Consider the following 23,482-nt stretch of genomic DNA (forward strand, 5'->3'; position numbering starts at 1 on the left):
TGCTCCTTTTAGTAGAATTCCATTAAGTTTTGACAAATGCATACGGCTGTGTAAAAACCACCACAATTAGATATAGAGTACCTCTGTTGAGTCCAAAATGATTCCTCCTTCTTGAAGTGTTTCCTACTCAGCTCTGTGCAGCTGCTGAAAACTGTGCTGTGAAGAAGTGCCCTGCTTGGTTTCTTGTTCTCTGTCATGTTTTTGTGTCTTAAGGATTCAGCAAATGCCTTGAGGGAGAAATCACTGAATGTGAGGCCACTTTTCCAGGCCTTCTTTCTCTCTAGGATGTTGGTTACTGCAACAGCACTCTGATGCCTTCAAACAGATTTTTGGAATTTTACCCAGATTTTCTAGCTACTTGTTTATAGGCAAATGCATAAGTCGATCAATCTGCATTAAACAGAGTCATTTAAGAACCTCCCCAAATTTTTTCTTGGGTATAAATCTCAAAAGAGTAAAAGAAGTGTCATTATTGGCAGCCATGACCACTCCAAGTGTACAGTCATGGGAAGAGCTTTGGAATCAAACAAATCTGGGTATGATTCCAACTCTGCTACTTATTAACTATGTGATAGTGAATCTGAATCTTAACTTGCCTTCAATGGGGCTAATAAAAACAACTGGTTTCCTAGTTTTCTTTTGAAGATTAAATGAGATAACAGATGTCAAGTACCTTGCACATAGTAGGTATTCAATAACTGATAGATATTATTTTGTAATTTATTATCATTTCTCTTGGAGCTATAAAGTACACTCATCCTTAGAAATGATGGGGAGGGGGGTGGGAGGCTCAGTGGTCCCTGCAACACAGTATCCTTTGTTGAGCAGCCTGCTAGATGCTAAAAGGGGTGAGCTCAGCTGATCTTGTTTTATTCACAACCAGAACAAAGTCATTCACAGATACTGAGACATGCTCAAGACATTCCCCCCCCCCTTGGAAAATCATAGAATTATATACAAACCATGTGAATTGGAGGGATCTTAAATCTCTGTTCCAAAAAAATTCATGTTACAGATGAAGGAATTGAGGGCCCTAACGTGGCTAAATGACTTGGTCAAGGTCAGTTCTCTCGTTAGTATTTATTTAAGTGACCAAATTCCCTAAGATCACATATTTCTTCCCTTATAAAACACTCCCAGCTCCCATATTCAACTATAAATGAAAAACAGAGACAATTCACAAGAGACAATTAGTGATGTTTTATTGTTACTGGCTCATTCTGACTAAAACCCATAGATCTATTTTTAAATATTTTATTTTAATTTCCATCCCCACAAATTATGTGACTTCCTGCCAACTACGACTGACATAGCTACTTATCATTCCTTTCCCATTCCAAGGATTATGTCCTGTAGCTTTTCGTTCTTCTGTTATTAAGAAGTACTCTGCCTTACCCTCCAATGCATAAGACTGAAAGGAGCTCACATAGACCCACGGACAGCAGCTCTCTTCAAGTTTGCCAAGTGAGAGGGGGTGCAGGGGACCTCCATCATTCTGGGCACTGAATGCAAAGGTGGCCATGTGTGTCCCTGGCACTCTCCTCTGTGGGTAGGGCCAGATTACCAGCACCACTGCCACTGTCATCATTTCCAGCAAAGGCAGTATTTTAAGGATCATTTTTTGGTAAGTCCCTTGTTCAGCTCATTTCAGCATTGTGTTCTCTGCCAACAGACAGATAGGCCTGAGTCCCTTATGGGCCAAGTAACTTGAAAGAGTTTACACGATCACAGAGCACAGAGCCATCTTATAAAAGCCTCTACCTCATGCCAGGATTCTCAAGGACTCCTCCTGGTACACTCTTTCCCTAGATCTTCACATGGGCTACTCCTTCCTAGAAATGGATCTGCAGCCTCAGTGTCTTCTCTTTGGAGAGACCATCTTTCACCATGCAACTCTGGTGGCCTTCCATTGGCCCTCTATTTCAACTTGTGGTTTTATTCACTATCAGAAGTACGTGTATTGTCTCTACTCCACCAGAACACAGGCTCTGGGCAAGCCATCCTTGCTCATCTCCGTGGGCCCCATCCTGGTGCAGAGTACTCATTCAGTGAATCAGTGAATGTGGGCGTGGTCCTTTAAATACACCCAGCAAACTGGATCAGCCCTTGGGTTTCAGTACTCGCTTCACTACTTACTCGCTGGGTGAATCGAGGCAAATGACTTAAATACAATGAGCTTTTTAGGGCTAAGACTGAACCTCACTAGGTTGCTATAGAGATCAGACCAGATAGACGTGTACCAGATGCTTAGCACAAGGGTTGGCACTAAAAGTCCTTAATACATAGTATTTATCGTGTCCTTAAGGAAAGCAGGGCATATTATAAGAATCATGGCAGATTTTTAAAGATAAATATTAATGTTAAAATAAGGGGTCCTAATACAACTACATAAAATTTTAAAGTAATTAAAACCTGGTTCTCATTGGCTCTACAAAGTTATTCATTTTTTAATAAAGAACCCTAATTTAACCTTTGCAATAACTACCTATTATAATTACCTTTGAAGACCCTCCCCTTCACCCAACCCTTTGGTATCCATTTAGAAAATGACATCTTTCTGTGAATACTTGCGGTAGGGATTTTAAGGTAGAATTGTAATCACTTTTTGCAAATTTGTACTGGCATTGTAACCTAGGAAGGTGCTGGTTTCTGTTTCTCATGCTACCGTCTGGTTTTAGCTAGAGGTTTTTGTTTTTTGTTTTTTGAGGTTTTTAAGAAAATCACTACTCTTGGGTATTAGAAATCTGATTGAGAGAAGAGAAATTTCTTCTTTCCTTTTATTACACCTTGATTCTCCCAGAGCGAATGCTTTCATATAAAACCCAAATGTCTTCATATGCCTGAGCAGACGGTTCAATCAAAGGAGCAATAAATAGCACCTGGCTGTTTGCCATGGGCTGGGAAGGGGGTTGTGGGAAGAAGACGGGCTCACTTGCCTAACACAATCCTTCTCTCTGTCGCTTTCCCTCGTCCTTCATCTCAGGGCTTTTCCTTCTTTACCATCCGGTCTAGACTCAGCTTTGCCTGCAGAGAATTTCGGTAACTGCCTCTGAGCCAGGTCAGCCAGAATCCATGCGTTGGGCACTGAATTAAAAGCTTAAAGGGGTCCAGTGAATAACAGTTCGCCCTGGAAACTATTGGAAGTTGCACGGTAACTAATGGTAGAAAAAGATTTTAAAACAGGGAGTAAGCACTTCATTGGTTTTGTTGGCCCTTCGATTCAAACTTGGAAAATAGAAAGGAGGGTATGTCTGAAGGCGAACTCCACTTCTCAGTCACTTTGCCATTCCTCTTGGAAGCCTTCCTTTTCTCTCTTTGCCTCACGAACAAGAAAGTTCATGAACGTAGACCTGGCCGCTATAGACCAAAACCAGTTTTTTCCACTGGTAGCATTTTCTTCCTCTATTTTTCCTTTATTCTTTCCTAAAATTAAAAATAAAAATGCTGAGGGAATTGAACGTAGGGAAAGGAAAACTAGGCACATAAATACTGATCCTGCCAGAGGGTTTGGGGAAGATACTGGGAACGGTTTTCTCTGCCAATTTCAGTGTCTCTCAGTATGTTCAGTTTCAGTCCAGGCATACAACTCTTGCTTCCTTCTAGTCTCTGATGTCTTTGTTGAAGCTGGAAGGTCAAGGATGGGCGGTCTCTGTGGGGAGGGTCTGATAATCTATATCACATTCCAAATATAGGCAACTATTTTTAAGTTGCAGATTCCTGGGCACCTCTCTAGAGTATCCCATATATTTTTTCAAAGCCCACCCCCCAGGGGATTCTGATGTGTAGCCAGACTGAGAACTCCACTTCTAGGGGTTCAATATACCATAAACACCATAAGGCCAAGCACCAGGACTGTTTGTTCGTTTTCATGTTCCTGATATATTCCTGGGACACAGGGCACTCTCTCTCTCTCTCTCTCTCTCTCTATATATATATATATATATATATGTATGTATGTGTGTGTGTGTGTCTATAAATTAATTTATAAGAGCACTCTTTGAAATCAGTTCTCATCTAAAATCCATCCTCAAGTACTCTGCTAAGTTTTTAGCAAGTGGTTCTTATTTTGATGGGAAGAAAAAGGGAACAGAGACTGCCTTGAAAGCTAATGAACACTAATATACACAAACTTTGGCCTATGGTTTTGGGAAACTCATCCATGGTTTCCATTCATTCATCCAACAGATACTTCTTTTTGTCCTACTACATTCTGGTGGGGGACTAGGAACTATAAGGAACCAGATTATGAAGCAGCTTTAGGCAGGCTTTCCATCTAGGAAATGTCTCACTATTATTGTCCTCTCCTCCTCACATTTATAGAAAAGATCTCCAAAGTTGGACCCACAGTAGAAGAAAAGGAATCTAAGTGGGATTTGGAGATCTTGTCACTTTCTGGCTTTGTAACCCAGAAGTGTACTTATAGGTTTTATCATTCCAACTGGATTTTAGTCTCCTTAAGATGAGGGCCACATTCCCAGAATGCCTAGCTGGGAACTTTAGCTGTAGGACAGTACCATAGATGTTTGCACTTGGGACCAATGGGAAGAGGTGGTAGAGGTTGAGGGAGGGGAGCTATGGATAGCCTGAGTGGCCGTTCAAGATTAAGGAAAGGGGTGACACCCAGATTTGCTGACGAATCTGTGAGCCCCTCAAGGTTCCCTGATCCTTAGTCTGCAAAACAGCCTTCCTCAGATGGATACAAACCATAAGTTAACATGCTAGGCAGCTTTTCGTTTCGTTTTGATTTGTCTTGTTTTACCTGTGAAAACTGAAATGAGGATCTAGGAATCCAGATCCAGGTTCTAGCATGAGATTCCAACCCAGTCCCTTCACCTCTGTGAGCTTCTGTTTTCTTCCAATGCCCAGTGGCAGAGGCTGGGGATGGATGAAAGCAAGCTATATTCTTAAGGTCCCCTTGAGACCCATTACTCGATTAAAGGCAAACATTAAAAGCGTAAAATTGCATTTCATACTCATACTTATTAGAAGTCCTTGTTGCATCATGTTGGGAAAGGTTTAAGGGTGTGATGGTGATTTACTGTCACAGTTGTTATTTCTCTGGTCTTTTCTAATGTTTAATATTTATTGCTGTATTTCAAGTACAAGAGAGCCAACTCTAGATTATCTACTAGTACATTTCTATCATCGTAATCCTCTAGACTCTCTCCTACCAATTACTCAAGTTCCTGAACATCATCAACAGAAGACTCTGGACAAAGCAAAGGGTCCAAATGGTCTTTGAGAGTCTGAAGCTTGGGAGGATTGAGGTTTGGGCTTAGAAGGTGTCCTTAATTATGTTCCAAAGCCTTTGTCTTTGATTATTGGTATTTGTAGTACTCCCTGTTCTGTCTTAACTATACCACCTTCTCTACCCCATTATTTATAATAAGTTAGGGGTTGACACTGGAGTAATTATATTCATTTTCTTTACAATCCAATTGCACAACATCCATCAGTGCCTTATTTCCCCTTTAAGGTCCTAGCTTATAATAATACCTGAATGAGAAATTATGTTTTAAAACATACAGTTTACATTAACTAAAATTCATTCCATTTAATCATGTTTCCATTCTCCTTTTATACCAGGTATCATTAAAACATTTTAAGATTCTTCAATCAAATTCTACAAGAATTGGTGATCAACCAGAAGGCTCAGAAGCGACATCTGATTGTACACCTGTGAGTAGCATTTATATTATTGAGGGGGAGGGGAGGCTTTCTTTTTAGCAATTACATAGCCACTCTGTGCCTGATTTTTTAAATTCTTATGCCTAAAGATGCACTGTGAGAAGCCAGGCCTTCTGCTGTGCTCCTCATAGCTTATTTACCAGTTAATCTATCAAGTTTGGAAGAGCTGTTTTTTCTGCTTTGTAATTTGATTTCTTGCTTTATTTTTTCCCACATATATAGTACCTTAAGTACAACAGTCCCAGATCAATAGTAATGAAATTCTCACTTCCTGCAGAGAATGCTGATGACTTGAGGGACTGGGGAGATGATGAGTCAGTCTTCCCCAGTGCATAAACTCACCTTTGCACAGACGCTGGTGATTTCAGGGGCAATAAGTACTTTTCACTGCCCGTGAGCCCTCCTCAGCCAGAAGAGAACTTCCACAGGCCAAAGGTCTGCTGGGGAGCAGAAAGAGGGGATTTCAGAAGGGAGAGGATGTAGAAAGAAAAGGAAACTTTACTGGTTCACAGTGTTGCCCAGGCTGGCACCAGTAGGAGGGAAAGTTTTTGAGGAATTTAGTGTGGTTCCCAGGCAAGTGTTATTTCCGGATTATATCCCTTGCACCCTGTATTAGTTTGCTCGGTTGCCATAGCAACATACCACAGACCGGGTGGCCTAAACAACAGAAATTTCCCCACAGTTCTGGAGGCTAGAAGTCTGAGATCAAGATGTCAGCAGGGCTGGCTTCTCCTGAGGCCTCGCTGCTTGGCTTGCAAATGGCTGTCTTCTCCCTGTGTCTTCACGTGGCCATCCTCAGTGCACACACATGTTTGCATGTTTGGTGTGTCTCTCTCTCTGCCCGTTTACTCTTCCGACAAGGACACCAGTCATTTCACATTAGGGCTCACCCTAAACACCTCATTTTTAGTTAATCACCTCTTTAAAAACTCAGTCTTCATATACATTTATGTTTTAAAGTCCTGGGGGATAGGACTTGAACATATGAATTTGGGGCACTGTAATTCAATCTATATCGCCCCAGCATCCTTTGTTTCTAATATGCAGATTTCTGGTTTATTGAAGATGCACTTCCCTCTGATTCTCCTCACCTGACTTCCGTAGCATGGACATCACTCTGAGAACATTTGGTTGTGCTGTGATGTGTTGTAGTCCTTTGTGTGCAGCTCTCATTTTCCAATAACATAGTGTTATTTTTGAAATTGAAGAGTATGCCTTTTACGTGTCTCACAGGTATAGGTAAGTAAGTTTTATATATAGTAAGACATTTAATATTTATTGAATGAATGAATACATAGATGCTTAGATATAGCCTCTGAACCTACAATTTATTTGCTCTAAGACTGCAAATGATGACTGTTAGTGGTACTTTCTCCTCATTTGCTGCCCATTACCGCAACAAGTGGAAATGAACATTGGAGAGGGACTGAAAGAAAAATATGATTAGCTGACCTCAGGAGACTTACCTCTCTCTTCAAAAAAGTAGGAGACAGTAAATAGCACGAGCCTGCCCCAAGATCCCATCACTCTTCGATGAGAGCACTGTTCCAGAGATAGGAGGGAAGACTGATGAGTTTAGATTGGGATTTACTGAGTGTGAGGACTTGGACTTCAAGGGCATACTCCAGTCTGAAGGCAGGTGAGAGAGAGCTGGAGACAGATGTTCCCTGTCAAAACCTCTGCTTAAGAATTAGAAACAGAGGGCGCCTGGGTGGCTCAGTGGGTTAAAGCCTCTGCCTTTGTCTCAGGTCATGATCCCAGGGTCCTGGGATCGAGTCCTGCATCAGGCTCTCTGCTCCGCGGGGAGCCTGCTTCCTCCTCTCTCTCTGCCTGACTCTCTGCCTACTTATGATCTCTGTCTGTCAAATAAATAAATTAATTTAAAAAAAAAAGAATTAGAACCATGAGAATGGAGGATGTCATCCAGAGAGATTGTGTGGAAATAGAAGAGCAATGTTTCTAAAATGCCACCAGAAATTGTATGCAGAAGGTTTTCTTGGAAATTACAGAAGAACCCTCCTGTGAAAAAGAAATCCACATGCTACCTCTAATGAGGGTTTGTAAGAACATATATATTAACTGAAATATGCCTACCTATTTCTCTCTCATTTATTTTGACCTATTTTATTTCTTCTTCTGTCCTCTCCTTTGGGTCTATGCCCAAACCTTTACTGTGGGGCTTGCCCTCCCCAACTTTGCCAACATCTAGCTAACTATATCCATGAGCTTGTGTTTGACTCCCCAGGTTTCTGCCAATAGGGTCTCACACCTCAGTCCTTCCTTTGTGGCCATTCTCTTCCATCAGCCAATCAGAGCTGATCAGACTGGACAGTAGGGGAGCCTTGGGATTAGATTCCTCAATGTCCAGAGAGACAGAAAGTAGATCCTTCTCAGGGTCAGGTGCATCTTGTCTAGACAGCCAGTAAAGGGCTCAGTAGTGGGGAGGGGGCCACTTTCACACTGATCTCCTTCCTTAGTCCATTGATACCTGCTGGTTTCCCCCCTCCTCTACCTGTGCTCTCAAGGAGGCTTTGGCAATATTTTAGAATTTCACGGCCAGATCAGAATGGGGGGTGGAGGAGCGTGGACGGGCCATGATGGCCATAACAATCTTCTCCTAAGCCCCACCAGCAAATGTCATTTCTCACAGGACCTGTTCATCCCAGCACCAGTTTCCTTAATTTTTCCTGCTTTCTTTGATACAAACAAAAGAAGGACAGATATGTATTCATTTCTTCTATTTTTTGAAGTATTACTTTTCTTCCTTTGAATTCTCTCCTTGCAATTTTTTTCTTTTTTTTTCCTCTCTTAGTTCTCTTTCTTTAGCAGAACCTTGATTTTTCCTTGGATTGTCTGATTATCAGTGGAAGAGGCTTTCTAAGGTCTGGAAACTTCCTCCTTGTCTACACACCCCACCCATGTTCTTTAATGACTATGAGATACCAACTTTCTTGATGTACCCACACCCTCACTTCCCTCTTGGTGTTCTTTGAGGAGCCAGGAAAAGATGCCAATTTTTATGCAGCTATCCAGAATACCAGTGACACCTGAGTCAGTGATTTTTACTCAAATTGTTATTTACATAACATGAGAAAAGAGAAATTTTGTAGTCAAGAGAAAATAGCTCGACAATCCATGAATGGCCTAGGTGGGGTGTTCCAAATGAATGGTGGCCAGTGGCCAGCAGAGGTGCCTCCTGACTGGGTTTCATTAATTTCAGTCAGCTACAAGGTTTGGAGAGAAAGAGGATTTTCCTATGAGCATGTAAAAGAAGTGCTTTGAGTTGTAAGCCTTTGCCCTTGTTTAAGAACAGCATAAATGGGAGATTTTATAACCACTGTGGGCCAGTATTTTTGGAGTCAGTTGAAGCTCCAGATGGAGTGGAAAGAGAAGTTTCTTTTCTTCTTTCTTTTTTCTTGAGTTTTGCAGAACGAGTCTCCCTGGGCACCTTTAATAAAGTGCTCAGTCTCTTGTTTAGTTCAAGTGTGCCCAAGCTTGTTATCACAGGATCTGAAGGGGGCTTTCTTACAACTAAGAACCTTTCCTATAGATTTCTGGGTCTTGGCTCTAGAACCAGCCTCATATGTGAGAATATCTTGAATCCACTCCTTCCCCAAGAATCTCACCTTTAGGAGTCCACACTTAGGTCCTTGTCATGTGGTATAAGGAAGAAAATACACCATGAGCCCAAGTTCGGTGAAGGCTTGAAAGGACAAGAGGAACACAGTCCCATGGTCATCTCAACATTCTGGAAACCTTCACATTAGGCAGGGTAAGAGGACATTACAGCATCACCTTATGCAGATTTTGGAACTTTGGCCAAATGATGAAGGTTTCCAGGCCAGGGAATTGCAGCTGGCTTTAAGAGGTGTCTCTGTGGAAGTACGCACTCCTGCCTAGCAAAGCTCTTAGTGAAGGGGGTTGTACCAGGGTAGACAAACCAAGATGAGGGCCACAGAGGACAGGGTAAAACAGACAGTGGTGCCAGGAGCACTTTCTAGAAGAAAGTCTCTTCTAGAATTCCTCTTCAGACTTTTTGTTCTAATGAGTATGAGTAAAGAAAAAAAAAAAAAAAGAATGATTGTGCTGTTCAACAGCTTTCAACCAAAATGATCAAAAGTCTTACCTGAGTGTATAACTAGGAGTGGATATATTCAGTGGAAGGACATAGACCAGGCAGCTTCTGAACTCTACTTTGGGCTGTTTAATAAAATGCAGTTGTGGATGACTTGTGCTACGTGCAGCCATACTCCAAGAGGGCTTACGTAGAACAAGCACTCACTTTTAGGGGGCACATCTGAAACAGTTTCCTTCCCACCATTCTCTATATCCCAAGTCCAACTAAATGCCAAATTAAATCTAGATATTTCTTTTTTCTGAATCGACTTTTACTAAGGAAAAGGGAGAGCTGCATTCCCTGAAATAGATATTTTGGGCCAAAATTATTACTTTGGCCTTTTTTTCCTCCTCCTTTTTCAAAACAAAATGTCTATCATTCACTCTGACACCAGCGTTTAAGAGCTGGAGACAAATGGAGTCTGAATATTCACGCCAATGTAGTACAAATGAGCTGTGATTTCAGGATGCTGGCTGTTTCTCTGACAGGAGAAAAGAGGGGTTGACTAGTTTAATATCTTTGGCTGAAAACACTTTCTTATAAAGGGATGGAGAAGGCCAACATTAATATTGAGTCCTGTTACTGAATGACCAGGGAGGCTCTATCATGGAATGGGGCATCCTCAGTCTGGGGAAAGTGTGTTGATCACACCCAGACGACGCGGAGGGGGAGCGAATTCACACACACAGGCTGAGATTGAAGGAAAGACATCGTCTAAAAACATTTTCTCCACATTCTTCAAAGATTTCCTTCCATAAGTATATTATACCCATGATTGTGAATATGACTCCTTCTCAGACTTACGCAGTGTGTAAATATAAAGACGTGTTGTAATGAGAGACTCTGGGAGTACATCTGACTGCCTCCCTCAGAAGGCTGGCTAATGGTTTGGAAATAAAGATGCAGTTGTAAGTTGAAGTTTAAGGTGGAGGCTTGTGACCACCGTTAGTACCATCTGTCCTTTCTCTTGTTCCTCAAACATACATATTCAATCACTCATTAATTTACTGTTTCCGGAGTATAGCGACCTGGACCCTCTCCATCTCAGGTGCTTTGTTAGGTCTTGACTACATTAGCAATTCTGCCATTCCTTCATTCTCTCCTATAAAACAGACTAATTTTTATTCAATGCAACGGAAACTGGTGAATCTAATGATGCACTCAGTGACATAAATTGTGATTTCCAATACTTTTGTTTTTTGTTGGCTTCATCTTGGCAAAGAGTCATAATATTTTAAAATTTCTCTGCCCTCTTGTCCACCTGTCATGCTTAATTATGTTGTTTATACACAAAACATAGCAGTGTGCTGGCTATATCTATCTATAATCCTACTTTGCTGCAAATTGCTTTGAAGAATGATGCATAATTGTACCTAGTATTATTTGTTTCCTAAATTCTGGTTTTCAGGAAACACTTTTTAGAAGGGGAACATAACTGTAGTTTCAAAGCCATCGAAAATTAAAAGCAAAGTAAGGAAACCGTGACATTTTTATGGAATGCTCAGAAGACCCTAAGGTCTTTCAGCAGAGGTGAAATTGAAGGACCCCTCCCTTGGACACATCTCTGCCACAGCACTTCTGCTAATTTCTTTTACATTTAATCCTGTATTCTCTTTCTTAAAGAAGGCCTCCCAAACAGTCTTCACATCTCACAAACATGGCTCTGCCCTGAGACTGACACAAACAGATAAACTTAGATGACTGATCTTCACGTTTAAAACTAATTACATTTTTTAAAAAGCAAAGAAATAGTCAAAGTATGAAGTACTGTATTTTATTTTTGAAGACCTTAGAATGAATTCAGCCTATTTTCTAAAGTTAATCCCACTTAAGTGAAATAATAAATCAGTTTGCCAAAACACAAATGAACATAAATAGGAGTTTCAGGGATGCCTGGGTGGCTCAGTTGGTTGGGCATCTGGCTTTGGCTCAGGTCATGATCCTGGAGTTCTGGATTAAGTCCCTCATCAGGCTCCTTGTTCAGCAGGGAGCCTGCTTCTCCCTCTGCCTTCTCCCTGCTTGTGCTTGCTCTTTCTCTCTGTGTTAAATAAATAAAATCTTAAAAAAAAAAAAACAAAACCCACAAGCACAGGAGATTCATTTTTACTTCACTAATAAACATCATAAATGGAGCTTACCCTAACATGGAGCAGGCCGAATCCTTGGGCCAGGAAACAGCGCCTGCTAAAGGACATTTGTACAGGAGCATAGATCCTTCCAGACAATCACACAGTCATTTCATCATCAAGGTTCTTGCCACAGTCTACCTTGTATGATCCACTTACCGGTCTTTTGAGATGAGTGTGATTAGAAGTACAGACTCTGGGGCCAGGCTGCCTGGATGTAAATACCAGCTCTATCATTTCCTAGCTCTGTGACCTTGGAGACATGACTCACCCTCTCTGGGTGAGAATTTTATAAATATCATCTAACAAAGATTTAGATTTAGATGATCTAAATCTAATTTAGATGATATCATCTAACAATGATTTAGATGATATTTATAAAATTCTGATTAGATGATATTTATAAAATTATATTTTATAAATATCATCTAACAAAGATTTAGATTTAGATGATCTAAATCTAATTTAGATGATATCATCTAACAATGATTTAGATGATATTTATAAAATTCTGAGAACTGTGCTTGGTACAGAGTAGGTGCCATTTAACCACAGGCTAAGTAAATAAACTTCTCCAGGTAGACTGTAAGCTTGTATGGGTTCTTTTGTGAGTTTACTCTTATATCCCGTCACAGGGTGTAGCCCAGCCCATGATCAGCCATTAATGCATGGCCCTATAATCAGGGGTCACAAACTGGCAACCTGAGGCCCACACTGACCTGCATATATGTGCTTCTCTTGCTCAGCATGGGTTTTTTGTAGTTGTTGTTTTTTTTAAATTTGAATTTGAATGCTCTTAGCAGTCATCCATTCTTCTCCAAGTGAAGGCACATCAGGTAATCGGAGAGAAGAAGCAGAGTCAAAGGCCCAGAGGCAGAAACAAAGGCTGTATTATTGCAAGGCAAAGGAGTGTGGCCTGGGCTGTGAGCTGTGTTTTCAAATTAAGGGCGGGGTCTGAAGAGGAGTCATGTGATGGGTGTAGGGAATCCATTTCATGGAAGACCCCTGGGGGATTCCAGGGACCAGGATGGTGGTGTGTGGGAAGCAGATCATTCTTCCTCACCAGACCCTTCAATGACCAAGTCATGTAAGCCTTCCCAATCATAATCCCTCACCTGCTTATTCCCCAAACCAGGAGTCCTACATGCCCAACAGCTTCCCAGACCCGCAGGCTGTCACTGAACAGAGACAGTAGTAAACCTTGGGTTGCTGCTGTTTCCAGTTAAAGGCATCTTTGATTGTTCCTCCTGCTAACGAAGAATATTCAAGTTCAAGTGAAATGGCCTCTCATTTCTGGGGTCAGTTCAGCCTTTCTGCTATGTAACATCTGTTTTTGAAATTCGGCTGAGACCCTGACTTAAATCCATTTAACTTAAAAAGCAGCAAGAGAACATCTTGTTTTCATGAATGTCCAGGGGCTGTGTGTCAACAAATGAAAGGTCTGTTTGTGGTATTCAAGGGGAAAAGCTGGTTGTGCGATGTTCTGCCACTGGGGTAAATTTATTATGGACTGTTCATTTCTTGGAATCATGAAAAAACAAAGTAGTCCAGCTTTGTTTCAATCAGCAAATTTTGGCTTAATCATGGGTGGGAAATGTGCTTTTCTTGTCAGAAGGTCACTGAGCTGGATGGTTTCCAAAAAGATGCCCTCACATGTGCCTCCTACTTCAGCCACGTGAAGTTATCTTAAGTGAATTCTCTAAATCTATATAAATTTTGGCAGACAGCATCTGATAGATCATTATTTTTATATCACTTACACAGAACCTGAGGTGGGAAAGAAGGGGTGAGACTAGTTCGCCATCCCTCAAACCTGACTAAGCTACTTTATTCCTCACACACTTATTTAGGAGAGACAAACAGAAAAAAAGTTTGGTTCATCAGCACCCAGAAGAGTGAGTGTTGGCTCAAAACAGATGTCTTTATATATGTGTTTGTTTAATGAATATAAACTCTGGTCTTATGAACTCACATTCTCTTTATGAATCCATGTCTGTGCGTGTATTAATATCATTCTTGTCTGAAAAAGCTGTTACTGCTGATGTCCTATTTCAGTCCAAAGAAAAGCATTAGGTCACTCCCGTCACTCTCTTGGAGCCGTGTGTTTTTCCTTTCTAACCCTTATCCCAATTTGTATTTTATTTATTTATTGCCTATCTCTACCATTAGACTATAAGCCCAACAAGGGCAGAGTCGTCATGTTCACGGCTCATTTGCTACATCAAGCAAGGTGGCTAGTATGTGAATATTATTTCACAGTATTTGTTGATTGTTTTTCCTGATGTTTTTGTTGTGATGATCATTGTAGAGCCTTAACCACTCTTGACTCTGTATGAATTTAATCTCAGTGAAGACAACAGGGCTTACAATACAGTTGAATATGCAGAGACCTTTGGTGTGATGACACACACTCATTTGACGCTATTGAAAGTTATGGTGGAATGGGTTAGTCTAACCATCTCTGTTTTCTCAAGTTGAAGTTTTTGAGCCACATCTGCCATTATAGCTGGCCAAGATCAGTGTCATAGCACATGGCAATAGTTTCAGGGCTTTTTTTCTCTCAAACAGTTAACTCATTCCTGGTGGTATTCAATCTATGACTTCAGCCTTATTAGCAATAAATTCTGGCCCACTGAGCTACTTGGTAAAGGCAGTACAAGTATCTGTGGTCAGAAAGAAGGCATTTTTGGTGCCCAATGGACATACAGTTTAATGTGCATATTTGTTTGTCTGGTGGTCATGTATGCCTTTCTTATGATCAAGCAAGCAGGAACACTTCAGCTTGAAGGGGAAACAAAGTAGAATTACTTGCTCCATTTTGCTTTGGCTGTCTGCATAGACAGGGCTGAAATGGGAATGATTTGTGTGTTCCAGAGGATCTCAAGAGAAATGCTCCTTCGTTTACAGGAGGTGCAATTCCACAATAGTTTCTTGCTTTGTGTACTTGAAAACATTCCCAAAGAAACAAAGTTGGATGCAGAAAAAATAATGAAAGAAGAGAAAAATAATACTCTGAATTCTGAACAATTCTGCTTTACTAGGTTGAGCTGTCTGCCAGCTGGCCACAGTGTTGACTACTTGTAATATATACTTTTGGTAAGCTGCATGTAGTTCTTGGAACTGTTTATATTAGACGGCAGAAACTTAATTATTCTAAAATTGGCAGGACTTACTTTGGTTACTTAATACAAAATTGCTTAGTCATCTTTATACCTAGTGTGGACAGCATTGTTTGAGTGTGAAAAGCTATGAAATGCACATGTGCTCCAAAGAGACTTTAGATCAGGTAGAAAAACAAGAAGGTATCATTTTTTGCAAGATGCTTAGCAGGTGGTCGCCACATGTTTTAATTGGACAAGCTAGGTGCCTGTTGAGTTGAAGTCCTTGATTACAAGTATTTCTCCGTTTTCCTTGTGGATTTTGTAAGAAGTAAAAACGTGCTGCTGCAGCTTCCCAGACTACGTTCTTCTGCATTTTGCAAAGTGCAGGTTTCCCAGCAAAAGGGTGAGGAACGCTAGAATCAGCTGTAAGAGCAGCTTGCTTTCTCTCTGAAACAAACGAGGATGTCCTTTCAAGCTGGTTCACACCCAGGTCCTCCCTTTGCCTCTTTTGGTTTGAATACCTACCTTACCACACTGGAACTACTGCCTTCCAAAGGCAGCACAGATTTATAGAGCTCCAACAAGGAAGCAGGCAGGCAAAATGAGTCTCTTCCGAGTGGTTTAGAGTTTGAGGTGGCGCCGGAGGTCTCCAGGTTTTTCCAGGAATGCTTGTGGCAACCTCACACTCTTCCTGTGACCTGGGCTGTGACTCCTGAGAGAGATGGTGAGAAAAGATAAAAGTCCTCTTGCCAATGGATAATGACACCAGGCTTGGGAGGGGTGGGTTCCCAAGCAAACATCCAGAACAGTGCCTTATGTTTCTAATTTCTGAACATGGTTAGAGAGCAAAATCAGGCAACACTTTTTTTTTTAAAGACTGATGGAAGCATTTAAATCGGCTCTGAATGTCAGTATTTTCTAATTATGATGGAGGAGTGGCAAGGAATCTCCAAAGACCTTGGCAATTTAGAGGGTTTCAGCCCAACCCTGATTCTCTTTTTATTCATCATATGTCTTCTTTGTCCTTCTTTCTCTTTCCATGTTCCAGAACTAGCCTATTCCCTCAGTTACAAATGCCTCATATCCCTCTCCTGAAGCCAGAGTGTCTTTCTAAGACAGGATTCTTTTCCACCAGAGGAAACAAGCACAGCTACAAATCGCAATATAAAATAGAGCTCCATAGTGAGCCTCCATCCATCCCAAGGCAGTACTAAAAGCTGGCCTGGAGACACACACGGCCTTTTGAAAGGGCCTCAGCCAAGTTCCTCCATTTACCATTTAAGTACAATGAAAGAAATGCCCTGGAATCCATTCCAATTCAACAAGTCTTCAACCTTGCTGACTATAAGAAAAAATAGTTAAGGGACTCTCAGATCGACTCCTTAATACTACTTCAAAGGATCACGAAAACAAGCAGTAACCTCAAGGAGATTACCATCTTCTAGGAAAGACAGATATGTACCTAGAAATTCAAATACAAGTCGTAGATTAAGTGCTCCAGTAGAAAACTGTAGGTATCCATACAAACTCGTGTCAGTGAGTAAGTTGTTCAGGGATCCTGTAGTCTTATGCTAGTCTTAAGCCTATACCATGAGTCATTTCTTACATGAAGAAAAGTCCAGAACTCTCCAAACTCACAACTGGGCAAACTACCATCTACATGATTCATGTGAAAGGAAAGAGGAAGCAGTCTAAGCACTTTTCAAATTATTATTTAACTTCTGTGTAAATTTATGTATTATGTCCAAGGGATCTCATGGATAATGTCCTTTGGTTTGTTTCAGAGCTTTTCATCTAAGATTATACACTCCTAGAAGATAGCCTCTAACTTGCTTTGTAATTCTAGAACACAATAAATGCATTTGAAGATCATCATGAATAGAAGTTGAAAAATTCACTAGGGAATGATTTGTCCCCAATTAATAATAGCATGTCTTTCATGTACAAACCTGTTTCCACTGGCACATAACTCTGAATTTCTCCGGCAATGTAACTGGATATATATCCTGCCATCTGAACTGTCTGACCTTGCTAATAATACCTTGTATCAACATGATAGCTGGCTAAGGCTCTGGATCTAGATGGTGGTGGTGGGGGAGGGGTTTTTTTGGGGGGGGGACGGTGGGGAGCAAGAGAGGAAGAGAATCTTAAGCAGGATCCATGGCCAGCACAGAACCTGACGTGGGGCTCAATCTCACGATCCTGAGATCATGACCTGAGCCAAAATCAAGAGTCAGATGCTTAACTGATTGAGCTACCCAGGTGCCCCTGGATCTAGTTTTTGATCCCTAAATTGGAAATGTTAGTTGGAAAACCAGTCACAAAGAGCCGACTCCCAGGTTGTCGATATTTTTACAGCTGAGTAGACCAGAAAGGCCAAAGGGTTGTGCAAGTCAAATCACTATTGTGTAAAATATGGATAATCTTTGTTCCATGTTTACTGTTGGTAAAGACCTATGAGCTCTGATCTTGTGTTGCAAATAAACCACTCGTGGTTCCTGTTACATAGTTAAAAGTGTGATCTTTCTTCAGACCCTGTCTCGGCTGCTTTTGCTTGTGCTGAGCACTTTACTTAATACCAAGTGCTTAGTCACAGTGAGACTGTCTCACCCAATGACCCTCTTCAGGAGAACGGAGAGGTTACTCATGAAGGAACTAAAAGAGCACATCCAGGGTTCCAGAAGCTGTCCTGTACCACAGCCCACGTATTACTACAACTCCTCTATGAGACTATCGGGTCTTTCAAGTCTGAGACCATGTCTTACACACCGTCTTACCTCTGAACTGCAGAACATTACTTCACACAACGCAGTCATTTCATGCAGGGAGTTAGAAGGCCTTCCGGGGGGAGCTCTCTAACAGAACTTTCTGTGGTGATGAAAACGCTCTCTGCGTTGTCTTATATGGTAACCACAGAGCACTTGAAATGGGGCTAGTGAAGCTGAGAAACAGAATTCTTTATTTTATTTACTTTTCATTATTTTTCACTTGAATTGTCTCACATGACTAGTGACTACCATTTTGGACAGCACAGCCATAAAATCTTAAAAACTATCTTTCACTACAGACCTACCTATTATTGGATAGTTCTGTTGGGGCAAGGACCCCATCATTTTACATCAGAATTAGCTGCTGTTATCAGGCATATATTTAGAAAACACATATACACATTTCTTCTGCCAAAGAGCATTTTTGGTTCTCACACAGACTGGTAAAGAAGTTCCATCTTTGCCTCAGCGTTCTCACCTATGCCTTTGACCTCTCTCTAGGGGCCAAGAGCAGAAGTGGCCCCATGCCTGTTCTAAATTGGTATTAACCTATGCCTTTCAGTGTAGTTTCCTTGAGTTTACCAAGGAAAAGTATTTTAAACTCTGGGGGGGGGGGGCACAGAAGTAATTGTGTTCCACATTTTCACTTCTCCTCACTCTTCTCAGAATGGTGTAGAGATTATTCTAAATACCAGCGGTGGTTTCCCACTGATTGGCTGTGGTTCAGGAACTCTTGCCAAAGTTCTATACGTCTCAGTCTTTTTTCTTTAAATGGAGATGAATCTACTTTTCCTACGAGAGGGTCAAACAATGATTGCCCTAGAGATCAGAAGTGCTCCAAATAGAGCAGAAGTGTTTATGCTAACAAAGTCCCTAAATGTGTTGTCTTCCCAAGTGCTGGAATCAGTGTACATAAACACCATCGCTTCATAAATCTTAAATGCCCAAACTGTCCAGTCTTAACTAAGGTGAAGAGAGGACACAAAGACATTGATTTTAGTCACGTTAAGTCTGTCAGTGTTTTGCAAATGGAGAAATACAAATAGAGAAAAAGTAATGATAAAAGACTGAGCAGGAATGGAGAGAAAAAACAAAACAAAACAGGCCATAACCTGTTAGCCTGCTCTTAGTGGGGCTTCATGTTTTAGATTCCACTGACTGGAGAACAGAAACAACTTGAGAAGATAGAGCTCTTCAGGTTGATCCCTTTCTTACTCAGTATTGCTGGTCTTGACAAATGTGCCTTGGTGATTGCATGTATTTTTTTTTTCTTAAGTAGCACAGATTTTTGGAACAAGATGGTGAAGGTTGAGCTAAAGTTAAGTCCAAACTGTATGTTACAATCCATGTATTTATTTGGTTTTTGAGTCCCAAATGAACTATTCTGTTCAGAAAAGAGCAAAGCAGGTTGATAAATTGAATTTTTTTAAAAAGGACAAAAGTTCATTTTCTGCAGTCAAAAAGAAAACACTGCCAGATTTACTGTGTAACTACTGCAAATGTGGGTTTATATAACTTTTGAGATTCATATATAGTCTTTTACCAAAGTCTTTAATTCACTTTGCAAACACTGATCAGTCAATAAAATATAGAGATGAATCAGCTGGAATTACATTTTCCATACTCAGAATGGTAAAATCTAGAATAAAAATCTGATGGTTCAAATCAGCTGTAATTCCTGGGTGCCTACTATGTCCCGATAGTGAAGAGATTTTTAAGCAATGGTTATCTATATTCATAAGTGGCCTTAAGAATGAAAATATACAGAAAATATGATCTCAAATAAAATATTTAAATACTAGTTAGAACAATCGAGCAGTGGCAAAGCAGTACATTTATTAATTACCAAAATAAATGATAGATGTTTGAGGAGAGAGATAGTCACTTCTAAGCTAGAGTCCTCAGGAAAGCCAAAATGAAAAAGTGAAATTTGAGCTAGGAATTCATGACTAAATAGAATATGGACAGTAAAATGGGGAGCCCATTCCAGATGGATGCGATGTGTGAATTGCAAGTGCAGAGAAGGAAAATTGAATGACGTGGTTGAGAAGCAATAAAATAGTTTTATCTAGGATGCCATCAGACAATGTGCTTGGAAAGAAAGTTAATGCTTTCTAAATTAGAAAATCAGAAGAGCATGTACTTGGATATCATTTAGACCTGAAAAGGAGGAAACATGGACATATCATGTTTGATGCATCCATCTTTGCTGGATGGGAGAGCAGGCATGGAACCATAATATTACATAGAGTAGGATGAAACCTTGGACCTTGTCTAGTCCAAGCACCTGATTTCACATTCCTAAGTCTGAGTCCAGATCACTGTTTGCCAAGGGTTTGTGGAGAAAGACAACCGAGGGATTGAAGTGAGTGAAGACCATTCGAAGGGCAGAGGTGAGGAATCCTGCGGGAGATGTGACACCCAGGAATCACCCGGTACATGTAGGTTGGAGAGAAGCATCACTTAGCCACAGTGAGCACCCAGCTGAAATTCACACAGAACTTTGAGGCAGGGAAACATGGATCCATCCACAAAGCCCTGAATCTCGAGAATAAAAACCAGAATACAGCTCATAGTTGTGATCCAAAATTGAAGATGGGTATGATAGACCTGGTAGAAGTTTAAAGTAACAAGAAAGTCTGAAATACAAGTTCTAGGAGGACAGGGACCTTTTCAGTCTTGTTCACTGTTGTATCCCCAGGGCATGTGATAAAACTTGGGACAACAGTAGGTGCTCAGTAAATGCTTATTGCATATTGATGGTATACATGTTTTTTTGTTGGGACTTCACTGAATGAGTCAGACCGTGAAATTTGCAGTGGGTAAATAATGGTGACTAGTCAGAAAGATCTGTATAATAATGGTATGGGTCTTGAAACATTAGGGTTCCTTGCAATAAAAGAAAAATAGTTACATTGGGGATGAAGTTATAGTGGTCAGAAGAGGAAGTGCAGTGCAAGAGAAGTGCAAGAGAAGAAACTCTAATATGACAAAAGTATGCAGTGATACTGTCCAGAATCCGAGCATCCTGGTTTATGAGTATTAAAAAGAAGTAACAAAAATAAATAAATAAATAAATAAATAAAGTAACAACAAAATAATAGAGGCTTAATCGATATCTGCAAGGTTTAATTTAATTGAGATCTCTGAGACGTGATAATTCTGTTATTTAAACCAAATGGGTGTACAATTGAAGAGGCATGGGTAATTTTGAAGATCACTTCTTACCTAAGTTTATATGATCCAATGAATTAGACCAAAGGTCACTGACAATAGTCTTCTCAGAACTTTCCCAGGGCACTCTCATTTATTTCTTGAAAGGGGAAACAATTCCTAGAGGGAAATAATAGATTAGTCCAAGAATATTATAGTGGTTAAAAGCACACACTTTGAAATCTGCAAAACAGGGATTTTAATAGCTATTTTACAGGTTTATTATGTAGATAAAATAATTTAACATATTTTTAAATGGCCCAGCAGAGCTGTCAAGCCACCAAAAAAAACATAGAGGAAACTTAAATGCCTATCGCTAAGTGCAAAAAGCCAGTCTGAACAGGCTATATACTGTATGATTTCAACTATATGACATTCTGGAAAAGGCATAGTTATTACAGAAACAGTAAAAGGATCAGTGGTTGCCAAAGGTTGGGGCAGGGGAGGGAGGGAAGGGTGAGGAGATGGAGAACAGGGGCTGTTCAGTGCAGGGAAACTGTTCTGATACTAGATGGTTGATATATGATACAACATCAGGTGTGGAACCTAATATGATCTATAGATTTTAGTTAATAATAATGTGTCAGTAGGGGTTCATCAGTTGTAACAAATGCACTGCACAGTTACAAGGTGTGAATTAGGTTGTACTAGTTTTCTAGGGCTGCCATAACACAGTATCACAAAAGGAAGGGCTTAGGACAGCACAAGCATTGTCTTCAAAGTTCTGGAAGTTAGACATCCAAAATCAAGGTGTCAGCAGGGCTCCCTCTCACTAAGCTGTTCCATCTCTCTCTCTCAGCTCTGCCTTCTGCCTTCTCCGGGCATTCTCCCTGTGTCTTTACACTGTCTTCTCTCTGTGTATGTCTGCTCCTGTGTCTAGATTTCCCTTCTCTATGACAACACTAACAATATCAGATTAGGGCCCACTCATCTTAGCTTGACTTAGATCTACAAAGGCACTCTTTCCAAATAAAGTCATATTCTGAGGCTTTAGGTCTTCAATATATTTTTTAGGGGTAGGGTTACATAATTCAGTATGAACATAAAAGAAACTGGGCAGGGGAGAGGAAAGGATGGGAAATCTGCACTTTCTGTTCATTTTGTCTTTAAACTTGAAACTATTCTAAGGAATGATATCCATTAATTTTAAAAAAAAAAGGTAAGAAGAAAATAACCCAACACATTGTACATATTTAATAAACGTTAAGAGTCTTCTGGATGCTGCATTAACTTCTCCAGTGTCCCTGACACAATAGATTTTATTCTTGATGCATTCCAAGATGAGCAATAACATTGCCCAAATATCCCAAGGCCTTCCCCAACCCATTCATTGTTCAGTTTGTGATGATTTGAAGGTAGATAGGACTTAGCTTTCTCCCTGGCTTCTCATCGTAATAACTGAGTGGTAGATTAGAAAGCTGTCTGCTCACAATGTTCTCCTGCCCTTAACTGGATTTTGTGGTGTCATTACCAGAAGGAAAGGGCTGCATGTTAACTGATTTGGAATCTGTAACACTGACTTATTTCTTAACTACAGCAGCATAGATTATGCCCTGTCTTAAGAAAATCTAGTATTTGGGGGCGCCTGGGTGGCTCAGTGGGTTATAAAGCCTCTGCCTTTGGCTCAGGTCATGACTCCAGGGTCCTGGGATCGAGTTCCGCATTGGGCTCTCTGCTCAGCAGGGAGCCTGCTTCCTCCTCTCTCTCTCTGCCTGCCTCTCTGCCTACTTGTGATCTCTGTCAAATAAATAAATAAAATCTTTAAAAAAAAAAAAAAAGAAAGAAAGAAAATCTAGTATTTGGGAGCTCTTATTGAAAAGACACAGGTATCCTAGCTAATGATTCATCAGCAGAAGTCATGTTGGAGTCTTTTCAATAGCATGACTACAATCCTCCCTTACAATACAAAAATTTAATTTTTCTCATAAAACTTTCAAGAACCTCTTTGGTGAGTGCTGTGAAGTGTGTAAACCTGGTGATTCACAGACCTGTACCCCTGGGGATAAAAATATATGTTTATAAAAAATAAAAAATTTAAAAAAAAAAACCTTTCAAGAACTCATCTGTCACATTCATGGGTATATATCTTCCCCAGCGTATACTTCTCTTCAGGCTAACCTGACCATTTGTGACCCTCTAGAGCTCCCCAGTTTACAGAATCTCTTTGCCTTGACATTGGTTGAGAGTTTGTTTCCCAACCAGTGTTGCTAGAAGAGACTCAGCATTGACTGAGGGTAGGGGAGGAAATGAGAGATTAGGATCTGGGGACATGGAAGCCACTGCTCCCCAGTAAAGGGGGGAAAATCACTTACAGTCTCCCCAGACATGGCTCCCCTTAATAGGACAGTGCTAGAGAAGTTTGGAGGAGCTCTGGGGGATAAGAGTGTGATGATTAAGGAAGACCTCCAGCCCCAGCCTGGTGGGAGAGCAACTGAGAACCATTTTCATAATCATACACACCTTCCCTCT

At 40.6% G+C, this 23,482-nt stretch overlaps 1 protein-coding gene across 2 annotated transcripts in view; it reads left to right on the forward strand.

The window, feature by feature from the left end:
• CALD1 (caldesmon 1) overlaps positions 1 to 23,482 on the forward strand; it is a 188,669-nt gene that overhangs the window by 60,071 nt on the left and 105,116 nt on the right. For both annotated transcript variants that reach the window (XM_004741727.3, XM_013050292.2), the window contains exon 2: positions 5,587 to 5,679. The gene's annotated coding sequence lies outside the window, so the exon portion shown is untranslated. The remainder of the gene's footprint in view (positions 1 to 5,586; positions 5,680 to 23,482) is intronic.

The sequence above is a fragment of the Mustela putorius genome, unplaced genomic scaffold, assembly GCF_011764305.1.
Source record: "Mustela putorius furo isolate JIRA1106 unplaced genomic scaffold, ASM1176430v1.1 tig00003845_pilon_pilon_pilon, whole genome shotgun sequence".
Taxonomy (NCBI): Eukaryota; Metazoa; Chordata; class Mammalia; order Carnivora; family Mustelidae; genus Mustela; species Mustela putorius.